Below are 12,922 nucleotides of genomic sequence, written 5' to 3'. Positions count from 1 at the left end.
CATTCAGAATTCTACTCAGTCTCTCACTAAACTAGCTGTGTGATCTTCTGTACCTCAGTTTGCTCACCTATAAAACAGGGATAAAGAACCTCTCTGGTACACCTCAGAGGGCTGTTTCCAGAATCAACTGAGATGACGGGGCAAGGTACTATCAAAAATCAGTAACATGTTAAACAAATACAAGGAAGCATTATTTTTAGTGTGTTAAGTCATTTGACTAAGGATACACTTTATGTATGGTGGGCTCAGCTAGGTGTAAGACCTAAACTTCCTGGTGAGCAAGGCAGTCAGTCTTTCTTCCTAGAGGCTGTTTCCCCTCACCTCCAATACTGCCCAGCAAAAAAATCCGCAGAGTTTGCTGAATTTATCATGTGTCATTTCATCTCATCTCCAGTGCAAATTGCCTAGCTCACACTCTTCCCATGCAGCCAGCTAGGGTTGGAGATCAGGATAGCTGGATTCTAGCACTAGCTCTTCCATCAGTTAGCTCTGTGATCCTAAGAGAGTCACTTTACCTCTGCGGGCCTCAGTTCTTTTAATCTGTTAAATGAGGAGTTAAGCCTCAATTATTTCCAAAGTCTCTGTTGACATTAAAAATTATGCCTAAGTATCCCGCACACACATCAATCAAAGCCTCTGTAACTCTGAATTGCATTCCTCTGTTCAGATGGCCATCTCCTCCATCCACGATCAGTGACACCAGATGGTCAGATCATGGGGATCCAGAATCTTACTGCAACATAGTAGGCACACAATAAATGTTCATAGAATAAGTCATCAGGAAATAGCATCAGGCTTAATTTCAATAGCTGTTTCCCATCCTCTTAAAAGCTGTAACACATTAGATCTGAAACATTTCCATTCTTAATAACAGCCAGTTTTGTACTCCTCCCTAAAGTTTATGTATCTCCTAGATAACAATTTGAACAACTAGGGTTTAAAAGGACCATTTTTCTGTATTTCCCAGAGCATCTCCAATGCCGAGCTAGAAGTGGTGCCTCTTAGACCTTTTCAATTTTGCTTTTCTTTTTGGGTTCCTAGACCCAATCCAAACATGTGTGTGGGAGGGGGTTTCCCATATATTCAACAAATAATTCTCTGGACACCAGTTGGGTGTCCCACAACTTAGCTCAGTTCTGACACCATCTACATACACAATAGCATCAGAGTCCACAGATCAAAGGTTCAGTCCTACAAGACTGCCTCCCCCTCCCACCCCCAATTTCAGACATCAGTTCCAAGCCCAGCTTTTGACCTGTCCTTCTGACCATCTGGCTATATATCAGAAATCACAAATTTTTCCCAAGACTCCTCAAGTTTGATAAATTTGCTACTAGAATGGCTCACAGAACTGAGGAAACCTGTTTCCTTACTGGATAACAGGTTTATTATAAAAGCATTTAACTCAGAAACAGCCAGACTGAAGAGATGCAGAGGCCAAGGAAGAGGAAAAGGGCATGGACCTTCCATGCTCTCTCCAAGTGTGACAGTCTCCCCAAATCTCCACATGTTCAGCAGCCAAGAAGTTCTCAGAACCCATCCTTTTGGTTGCTCATGAAATCTTCAGTACATAGGCATGACTGACTAAATCTTGGCCACTGAAGACTTAAACTCCAGCCCCACTCTCCTTGCCAGAGTTCTGGGGGTGGGACTGAAAGTTCCAATCCTTCAGTCATGCAGTTTACTCCACAGGGAACAAGTTCTCACCCTTAGGTGCTTTCCAAAAGTCACTTCTTAATGTTAACAAAAGATAACTCTATCGCTCTCAAACCCTAGGAAATTCCAAGGGTTTTAGGAACCATGTGCCAGAAACAGGATGAGGATCAAACATATTTCTTTTTATAAATCACAATATTAAGTGTTTTTTTTCCTGTAAAGCTTATTTTCCTCCTCTTCCAAGAATAAACTATAGTGAGGGACATAACTGGTATAAATGCAGTGTCCCCATCTTTAATCATTAACACCAACTTTTGGGTTCTTGTCATATTCGCATACATATAATTAATATGTAATCTTTTTCTGTAATTCAACTAGTTTTTGAAAGCTAAGTATTTATTTTAAATGGAAACTTAGATTAAGCAACTATCTTTGCAAAACCCTTTGCTGGATATGCTATTTGTATTTTCCTGTTCCACATGCAGACTTAAAAGTAATGTCCACATAGCACCTAGTACTATCTTGGTTGTTACTAGTTGTATGGCCATCATGTTGCTCAGCTCAAAGAAGTACTATCCACATTTTAGTCCCTGTAGTCACCCACTGAGGTGGTCTTGAGTGGATATGCATTGTACTTTCTTGGGAAACTGTGTGGTTGCTCACAAATTGTGTTTCCTCTCCTGAGCACAGACTGCTTGATGTGACCATGGTGTTCCAGCCTTTGGAAATCTGAGATGGGCCACTTGCAGCAGAGACTTTTAAAAGAGAGGGTGGGCTTCCTCCTGCAATCTTTCTTTTCCTTCCAAAGCCTGGATGCACTATCAACAAGGCCCTATGGTATTGCAGAACCTAAGATAGGAGGAGTTTGGTCCTGGAACAGCCACAAGGAAAGGAGCCACCCACCAATCAGTAACACCTGCATAGACTGTTATGTTAGCAAAAAATAATGAAGTTTTTATTGTTTGTTTACCCTATGCATTTGGTGTTTAGCACACCCTCACTAAGATAGCCCAGGCAATGCAAAGCAGTCTGGAGACCAGGATTCTAGCCTGTGGACATTATTTTGCTTTGTTAAATAGAGATGATGGTACTTGTCAACCACCCTTCACAGTGGTTGACAAGTGTTTATGAAAGTGTTTTAAAAAAACAAAATGCAATGGGATTTAAAGTATCAACTATCAAGGAAGCTAAAAAAAAAAAAAACCCCACACACAAATGTGTGTTCCACTTCTGACACACATAGACTGTCAAATGTAACAGTGAGCCTGATAAAGATAATTACAACACAAATGGGAAGTTCAGCTGCTAGGGAATAGCGAAATGCTTAATTTTCAGTGAAAGGCAAGAGATCACAGATCCCTTGTTAATTGAAACAGCCAAGGGGTGCTGAAAACTCCCACAGGGTATATTAACCAATGCCTGAAGGTGCTCGGAGCACCAGACTTGGAACTTGTTTCCAAGACATGAGTCATTCTCACAAGAGTGAAAAATTTCAAGGGAACTAAAATGCTCTGCCAGGGAGAAGCTCAAAGTGTGTGTTTCGCTTGTGTTTAAAATCATCATAGCCAGCAAAAGAGCTGCCTGCCATTCTTTTCCATTATTCTTATTTTCCTTGCTTTTATCAGCACGCGTGGACACAGAGTTTGCATAGCATCTGCTGGCCACAGCTGAAGTGGGAACACCCTCTTACATCATCGGAGTCTACAGAACGTCGTTTTGAAGCCTGGGAAAATTGCTAGTAAACTGCAGCAACATGGCTAGAATTGAACCTTCATGTTTCTGCGAGGTATCTCACACTTGCCTCATATGACATAAGCAGCCATGTCAGTACAGACCAAAGGGCAAAAGGCACACTGCAGAGCCTTCTGAGGGAATACATTGATCCCAAGGAGTGGTACACACGATGTTTTTATCATTTTCCCTGGGCGATTTCATAGCTATGGGAACCATGTGTGAGACTTTCTGAGACAATCCCTAACTCAAATACTCTGTTTCAAAAGTAAACTCTCTTTGTCAGACCTAAAACTTTATTGTTAAATTGGAAGATATGGTTAGTTCCATTCTGGGTCACAGAGTTTACTGCTAAATAGAAAGATGATTTGAAAATCTACTTTCCATAAATATTTAAAATATAAAACTCAATTGTTTTATGCCCAGTATCAGCTTTGGCCTAATAATTAATTTTTAAATTGTTATTGGACTTAATACTAAGTACTACTCTTCACAGAATTTAAGGCCAAACCAAGTGTTGAAGAATAGCTTGATTTACCATAATGTACGCTCCACAAAGTCAACAGATAAAAAAAGAAAGTACCATTTTTTATATCTATTTTTATTAACGTGCCCTAAGTACATAAACCATTGACTGACTTATGGATAGTACTCAGCAAATATTTTGAATGAATGGATATGGCTTTATTAGCATCGTCACTGGCATCATCATTCCATCAGCTAACATGTATTCATCATCTATTATGGTAGAGCAAGTCTTATTTTGTTGAATAGTATGAGCCTATTTAATTTTAATAACTTGAGGTGAAACATATTAGTAATCTCATGTTACAAATAACATATACATATGTACATGTATATGAGGAAACCAAGACTGAATATTTAAATAACTTGCCCTAAGTCACAAAACTAGGGGTAGAATCCACAGGGTGGCATAATACCAGGTGACTAAAGCATTCTCAGTAAATATTTGCTGAACAGCAGCATATTTTTGTTTCTGGCTTATAAATATGCTGCATAAAGGTAGACTAGAAAAAAACTTTGAAACTCTTTTCCTGCTCTCATGAAAAATGGGGAATTGACACATAGTCCGGCGCAATACAAGACCAGCCAGAACTCAAGAGAAGATTTCTGGCACATACACTTTGTGTGGACACGGTCAGAAGGGCCACGGGAATAAGGCTGTTATGAAAGAAGCTGGTGGTTCCATCTATGCAACAGCAGGGCTGCTTTCAACTCCAGCAGCCCAAGTCCTGTTTTACGTAAGAAAGGCACTCTTGTATCCATTACTTCTGCCTGTAGAACAGACCTAAGCTTGCTGTCAGCTCATGTGCAAGTGGGACTCTACAGGTCTTTGGGTGGTATCAGAGCCTTTCCCTCACCCTTGTACCAACTAAACATAAAAAGGCCAATGCTGGATGAGAAGGAGTTAACAGCTGCCCTCACTGCCCTACTGCGTTGTGGAGAACCGAGTTCCCATAACCTTCATCGAGTGAGTGATCCTTCTGTTCAGGACCTGGGGGAAGCTGAAGTGAATTCAAACCTGCTGAATCAGCATACAGAAAAGGCTGCAGAGATTAGGCCAAGGTCTTAGTTTACCACTCCCTCCTAGAGCAATTCCTCCGCCCTGCCGCTCTCTTCCCTGGGCCACTTGATTTTCTAAGTAGCCCTGTTCACACTTGATAGCTACAGGGGCCTGATGGTCTCAGTCAACTGTGTATCCCTGTACCAAAAACCAAGGTCCAGCACATAGTAGAAACTGAATACATACATTCTGAATAAAGAAGTAGTCCAATCAGACCCAGGCAGTCAATGCACACTGACAGAGCACAGGTCCCTCTCCTTTCTTCGCTGCAGGGGCAGTACATACGTGCTGAGACCTTACAGGTACCCCTCATCCAGCATTTTTTTCTTTTTTAAAAAGAAGCTCTGTGGTTGCTTGCCCAGCACCTAATGTAATAATTGTGGGGTGTATCAGACCAGCTCTAGAAGACTTTGGATAACAAAGTTAGAAAAAACTAATAGTCCCCAAGAGCATATCCAGAAGTTGTGAGTTGCAATCTGAGCAATCTTATGAGTTCAGGGGTCAAGTTTATGGCGTAAGGGATATTGAGATCATCTTTTATCAACTTGAATTCTAGTGCTTACAATATTTACTGTCCATTGATCCATACACTGCTTTGTGTTTGGGTTCTAATTTCTTGTGTGTGTGTGTGTGCGTGTGTGTGTGTGCATGTGTGTGTATGAGTGCATGCACACCCACACATACTGGCCTCTGAAACCAGACTGAATAGGGATAGACACCTGGCTCTTCCTTTTAGTGGTTGAGTAACCTTGAACAAATCACAAAAATACTTGCCATCTTCAGTTTCTATATAAATGGAGCTAATTAGTGACATCACAAAACAGATTTTTCAAAAGAACTTATTTAAGTACCTAAAATGAAACGATCAACAGTTACAGCTTAGTGATGTTATCTGCCAGTATGCCCTGCCAAAACTACCTAATCAGCCAGATGCTCCTTCCCTTTAACCTGTTGTTTGTTAGTCAGTGAGGAATAACTGTAGCATAGTGAGAAAAATATCTGGACTGGGAAGAAGTGGGTTCAATTCCAAACTCTGCCTCAGATTAACTGTCTGTCTTTAGACAAACTACTTGAGGGTTCTATGAAATGGCCATGAGCCCTTGGACTATTAATACATCTTAACTTCAAAGTTTTAGAGGTAGGATTAAGACTTCAGTAATTTTAATATTGTTACCACTGATAGCTCAGTGTCTGTAAGAATAAATGTAGGTTGCAGTGTGGGTATGCTTTTCTTCATAATCACCTGAAGCATATGTAGGAAAGTAAATTCCTTTTGGTATCTACTCCATGAGCCTCAGTTCCTCATCTGCTAAATGGGAACACCAACTTTTTGCAGACTTCCTGTAACTAGCTAGATAAGGAATAGCTATAACTCCCAGGTGAAATGGGATACTAGTAGCTTCACTGTCTTAATGTTAAGGAAGTGTAACTTAAGTTATAAAGTACACTTGTCTCTCTTCCTCATTATATTCTAAAATCCACTGAAGACCAGATGGGTATCTTTTTAACTTGAAGCCAGTATTTAAACACACAGACACAAAGGCCAGTAGTTAAAGAATGTTTAGTGAATGCATTGCTGATGATCACATCGAATAGCAGAATTCTAGAACACAGGTTTTCTTTACCCTAAACTCATGTTGTATAGGATGAAGGGGGACTAGGCCTCAAATCATATGTAGAATGATGAGAATTAGGAATATTAACTGAAGGCAGGTGACACTAGTGAGGAGTATGGTAGCCTGCATCTTTGTAACAGAACATTCTGCTTGTATCTATTTGCCTGCTAATGGTGGGTTGGGAAAGTGTGGTGAGCAAAGGGTTAAAAAGTAGTAGTTCCCAACTTTTGCAGTACATCCACATTACCTGGGAATCTGTAAATCTACTGATATGTGGCTCCTACAACATTCTGAGTTAACTGGAATGGAATGCTACCAGAACACCAGAAGTTTTAAAAGTTCCTTTAGTGATCCTAATTGCAGCTAAGTTTGGCAATCACTGGGTTAAAGTCAATGAAATTGATCATGATCTCATTTGCATTGTTACACATCCCTCGGTGTATTGCCTCTGCTACTGTCCTCAACTAGAAATCTGAGATAGAGCACCCAAATGAAGCCTCCCAACAATCTTTGCATTAGACAACATGACTCTCTGGGACACATTAGAGCACATGACCCTCCCTTTACCCCCTTCTGACCTCCTCTCCTCTGCTTTGAAGTTGGCCTTTGTCTCTCCAATTCCACAGTATCCTAGCAGAGACCCTGGGGCCAAGTTTGCAGGTTTGTAAATAAGCCTTTCAAAGGCTTTGTCACCCCAGCTGTGTCTGGATCCAGAGCTTTTAAGTTTCATATTTCTCTTCATTTGCACTATCAATACTGATCAGTTACTCCTAGGATGCCAATTCCCCCAACTGCTCTATTGGTTCCTGAACTTCACCATCCTAAACTTCATCCTGAAGTTCAGTGTGGCAAAAGGGAAAATTACAAAAGGATTTCTTGGCATGGAATCTTAGTTCTCCAGGTTCCTCCATCGGCTCTTGGTCACTATCTCTATTAGTCAATATCCTACATAGCTATATGTACCACAAATGCCAAGTTTCTTTATGAAATCTTTCCTAATCGCAATCAGACGTGATTTCTCAACTGAGCCCCCATAAAACTTACCTAATCCAGCTTCATCAAGTCCAGTTCAAAGATATTCTATTTAAGAATTCTTTAATTAAATTCCATCGACACAGCCTTACTACCACTGTGACCTCGAGTGAGCTGCTTAAACTTTCTGAGGTAAAAGAGCATTTATAAAATTTTCTTTGCAAGGGAAATTAGATATAATGTATGTGAAGAATCTAACTCAATGACTGGTACACATTGGACATGTGATTAACAGCTATTTTCTTTTTCTTTTTTTATGGGCCACATCCTATTTCACTTTACACATAGTTATTTAATGACTTCTTTGAATTTTTTTGCATGATGAATTCCATTAAGATGTGAACTGCATGTATCTTACTCATTTTTTAATAATCTGCAGTAAAAACATATGCATTTAAGAGGTATTTATTCACAATTACTTTATTTAGATTAAAGAAATATTTAAGAGTGTGACCTAATGTTTATTTTGACTCACATAGTAACATTTTCCTAGACTATGGGCAAGGCAGTATATATAGGAATTCCCCATAGGTGGCATTCAAATATACTTGAATAGTTTAAGGTACATGCAGTGGGATGACACTTATTCTATGCAGATAGCTGTCAGAGAGGAAAGGATTAAAACCAGGCTGCGGTGGTGAAAGCGGTTTTTTACAGGGAGCTGTCCCCCCATTCAGCTGTCATACCAGCTACCACTGGCTCTGTACTTGCAGCCATTCAGTGCTGCTCAGCCTGGGAGTGCATGGACAGTGCATGGGAAAAAAAGGAACCCAGAAAGGGTCAGGGGGCATGTACTCCATTCTGTAATGACTTCAACTCACACATTATGTAAAAGTTAGGAAGCTAATATCTTCACAAACTACTTGTTCTAAGATTAAAAATGTAACTGTATAATATAACTTTGCCAAAGGGGACCTCCACTCGGACGAATAGATAAGGACTTTCCCCCACAATTCCAATAATAAATAAATGAATCAGTGAAAGGTATATTCCTAAAATTAAGAAAAGAAGTCTTAAAACAAATCTTAAGTGTGTGGAAAAAGTATTTATGAAATTAAAAGTTGTGGGACTATTCTAAAGACCTAGCAAAAATGACCAGCTTCAATCTGACTCACTTTCTAGTATTTGTTGCACAATTCCCACTTTCGTGGAAGGTAGCTGATTATATATCATCTTTGCTTTGTGGAGAGTGATATTCAAATTTGATGCTAATCACTGGTTTTAAGACTTAGGATTTTTATAAGCTGCATAACTTTGGTAAAGTAAGGTTTCAGTTCTGAGTACCATACAAGTAACTCACATGATATACACTTGTCAATATATCTAAGACTTCCTCTGTTCAGAGTGATGATATTCAAATTACAGTATTATAATCCAGAAATGTCTACCTAGAATTCTTAATTATTTGTTCCTAGATTGCAAATGCATATACAATGTAATATAGGTACTTTAAAGAGTTAACCTTTCATTGCAAATGTAAAGGAATAGCTATAATACTAGGAAAACCTTTGATGGACTATGATAATGTATTTTTTTAAAAAAGTACCTCAGTTGTATGGGCAATCTTACATAGCCTCTAGAAAAAGGGAATGAAAACTAACATAATGAGTTAACTTGCACACCAGAATGTAAAGAAAGTTTAGAATTTTAAAGTTCTTTTCAACCCTATTCTTTAAAATTTTAAAGTCAATCTACAAATAATTTGATGGGCATAAATGTCCTAGTCAGTTCTATACAAAGACACATTTTAATTTTAAACCTTTCCTCACTGGCATTTTTGAATGTTAACCTTTAAATATTTTGTTAAAATGAATTTTTAAAAAATCATAATCCTATTTAACACCTCCAAAGGTACATACATTATCATATTCCTTCACTACTACGGGTTGGGTGGGGGTGGGGGACACCTTGAAATCTAGAATAGGCGGGGACGGTGTTCATCTTTGGTATCAGGCGCCTCACTTTTTCAGCAAAGCCCTACTCACTACTAACTCCTTCGCTTTACTCTGAGCTGAAAGTGTATATATACTCAGGCCGCCAGTTCGGGGAAGCCCTTCGTGGTCAATCAGGGCTTCCAGATCTATTACGTCACACCTTCCCCATGGGTGTGACGTCACAGGCAATCCCACGCCAGACACGTGGGTTGGAGGAGTGTAGCGTTTCAGGGCAGCTGCTCCAGAGACACTCGGCAGCCAAGATCCCCAGGGGCCGTGGACTGGGCAGGATGGGGCCGCCGGGGCTCTTGCAACCCGCAGCAGCTCGGTCGCACCGCAGGCGCGCGGGGGTCGGTGAGCCCAGCACTCCGCGCCAGCATCTGTGGGGTGGCGGGAGCGCGCTAGGGGCAGCTGGCACCTCCGGCTGTGTAGTGTAACAGGACCCGGGTGTCTTAAGCCTCCTCCCCAGGCGCCGCCTCTCCGCTCCCAGCCCCCTTCCAGCCCTAATGATCCTTTTCAGCTCCGTTTCCCCGGCCGGAGGAACAAGCCGCTCTGGCCTCCCGGTCTCGCCCTCACACAGACACTCCTTTCAGGCCCGCCCTCCGGTTCGCAGGCACCCATTTCGGAGCCTTCGCTCACTCTGGGCGGGAACCAGCGTGACGAATTCCGCCCAAGGTGTTGACTACCCATCCCAACCCGGCCCCTGGTCGCCTCCCGCCGGGGCCCCGCCCCCACCTCCGGGCCGGGCGCTTGGACGGCACCCCCAAACCCCCACCCGGCCGTGCCCCGCGCTGCAGCTGCGGAAAGCAGCGCCGGCGTGCTCGATGCCACGTCGGAATTGGCTCCCGGGACATCGCAGCTGCCTGCACGCAGCTCGGTCCCCACGGACGCCCTGCCCTGGGCGGCGCGCAGCGGAGGGATGCGCGCCCTCCTCCCCTGGGGTCCGCCGGTAGCCTGGCCTGCGTCAGGGACCCCAGGCCGGAGTAAGGCTTCCGGAGCCGGGCTGAGCCCGGACAGACCCAGTCTGACACATTTAACGGGGTACAGGGAGTGCAAAGGAAGGGAAGCCGGGGAAAGAGTGGGAGTGGCCGAGCGAGGCGGGTAGCGGCGAGGTGGTGGCCCGAGTCTCCTCCTTCGGGGTCCCGCTCGCTTCAACCTCGATGTGGGCGCCCAGCTCACTTTAACCCTTTGCATTCCTAGTAAGAAGCGGGCTTCCCACTTTGAAGTAAAACGCCCTGGGTTGTTGCAGGGACTTCCACCGCGCAGAGAATGAGGCGGTGGGAGGAAGGTGGGAAGAGACAGGAAGGTAAGGGGATGGGGGCGGCTGAGCGGAATGCATTTTCCCTACACAGTGCAAGTTCTTGTTTCCTAACTCGGGAGCCCCTCTGCGGCTCCGTAAGATGTGGCGTGGAAAAGTACATCCCGAGACGCGCAGACTTTCCCAGGCAGAGAGGTTACCTGTGTTCCCAGAAAAGCCGCGGGTTTCTGGCGAGCGCCGCAGGGATGGGTAAAGACAGATACATTGCTAACCCTGACAGTGATATGAAATGTACCCTGACTTTCAGTCTGTTAGAGATTTCCAGGCCTTAAACTTTTCTGTCGAAAACTGACTTAAAAAAATTTTTTTAAACACTTATGTAGGATAAAATCCCTCTCCCTGGCCTTGACTCGAGCACCCACATCATTCACCAAACCGCGCCAGTGTAACGTACCTTGTTCAGCTCTTGGTCATAAAGTTGTCTTCAGCCCGTCTGTGTGGTCCCGGAGGGTCGGTGGCGGGCAGTTTCCAAAATTGAGGTAATAAGAGATCAGATGAACTTGAGACGACCGGCCAAAAAAAATAAAAAATTTAAAAACAACATTTAAAAAGGATGGGGGAGTCTTAAATGTTTGGTTCTCCCCCACTTTGAAAGGAAGTTTTAATACTGTTCTTGTTAATATTTCCGTTGCACTTCAACCTTCTAGTTCTTAAAATTTGTGCTTTAAAAATAAGTTAACTTTATTATTATTGCTATTTTTACTATTATTTTTGCTCCAGTCCCCCAGTCTCTTCTCTTGTTCGTGTCAAAAAAAAAAAAAAAAAAAAGCCTGGTGAAGACTCAGCAGAACCCAGAAAGCGCAGAATCGGGAGAAAGTCTTTGGCTGGGGCTGGTTCAAGTCCCTGGTTCAATGGGCTGCTGGAAGCCAGGACTGGGTAATTCTTTCCAGACGTCTTGACTTCTTCTTCCTCGCAGTTGTTGCCTTTCTGCCTCCTCCAACTTAAGGGGGTCTTAACAAGTGAGCTGGTGGGTGTTTTAATAGGGCGGAGGAGGGGTGGGGGGTTGAGGGGAGTGGAGAAGGGAGGTGCGGACTGGGGAACCCGGAGGGGAGGGAGGGAGCTGAGAGCGCGGGCGGGCGTCCGGGAGGCGGGGAGGGGGAGAGGGAGAAAGAGAAATTGGCCATTCAAAGCCCTCTCTGAGCAGCAGGCCGGTTCTAAACTCCAATGAATTCAATTAACTTGATTGCTAACGTGTGCAGAGAAATGCAGTGCACACATGCTGGCCACCACCTGATTCCCTTTTCCTCCAGCGGTGGAGCCGGGAGGCCACGCTTTGTCGGCATCCCTGTACTCCGCAGTTAAAAGGATTCCCCTTTGCGATCCACTCCCGCGCTGTTTAAGTAATTTGCTTTAAGGCCAAATGGTGCCCTTAGGCTAAGTAACCGCCCTCTAGAGAGGTAGCTAGGATGCGTGTGCGTACGTACTCCCAGGGCCTCCCAAAGCCCGCGGCGACTCCTAAAAAAAGAGTCAGCAACAGGTCTACCGCTTGTTAACCCTTTCTTCCCACCAACTCAAACTGTTAGAAAGCTGACGTCATATGTCAAAGTGCCCCTTACACAGAAGCTTCTGCTTCGGGTGGGCGAAAACAGGAGAAAGGTTTTTTTTCTTAACCTGGTCGCCTAACGTGAAAATACGCCAACAGCGCGCTTTACTATAAAATAAAATAAAATAAAATAAAAATCGTGCTCTGGAGGACTAGAAAAAGCGCGCTTTAAAAAAGCATTTCTAAGGGAATAGCTTAAATGCCTTTTGCTTCTCGCTAACCTTCTAAGAAGATAACCAGTCAAAATACTTTACTTTTTTGCTTAGACTTTACCTTTTCTCATCTTTTTTCCAATTCCCCCAGACCGGGAAGACAGCTTTCTAATTAATTTTCCCCTCCTTTCTTTCCCCGCTCCTTGCCAACAAGCCGCTTGATGACTTAAAATGGACAGTAGGTGGCACTCTTTAGGAAAAAATGAGAGTGAGTTCACAAAGTAACTGATTTGGTCTTCGGAGATTCCGCTGAAATTATGATAGGGTAAAAGAGATTTATTTTCTTTCTTTCTTT

General features: G+C 43.0%; 1 protein-coding gene across 1 annotated transcript in view; it reads right to left on the bottom strand.

The window, feature by feature from the left end:
* The window catches only part of HAS2 (hyaluronan synthase 2), a 29,702-nt gene extending 17,826 nt beyond the window's left edge, over positions 1-11,876 (bottom strand). Inside the window, exon 1 of the mRNA XM_036925529.2 lies at positions 11,267-11,876. The gene's annotated coding sequence lies outside the window, so the exon portion shown is untranslated. The remainder of the gene's footprint in view (positions 1-11,266) is intronic.
* Between the last annotated feature and the right edge of the window lie 1,046 nt (positions 11,877-12,922).

The sequence above is a fragment of the Manis pentadactyla genome, chromosome 3 (assembly GCF_030020395.1).
Source record: "Manis pentadactyla isolate mManPen7 chromosome 3, mManPen7.hap1, whole genome shotgun sequence".
In the NCBI taxonomy this organism is placed as follows: domain Eukaryota; kingdom Metazoa; phylum Chordata; class Mammalia; order Pholidota; family Manidae; genus Manis; species Manis pentadactyla.
This window is presented reverse-complemented; position numbering and strand designations above follow the sequence as displayed.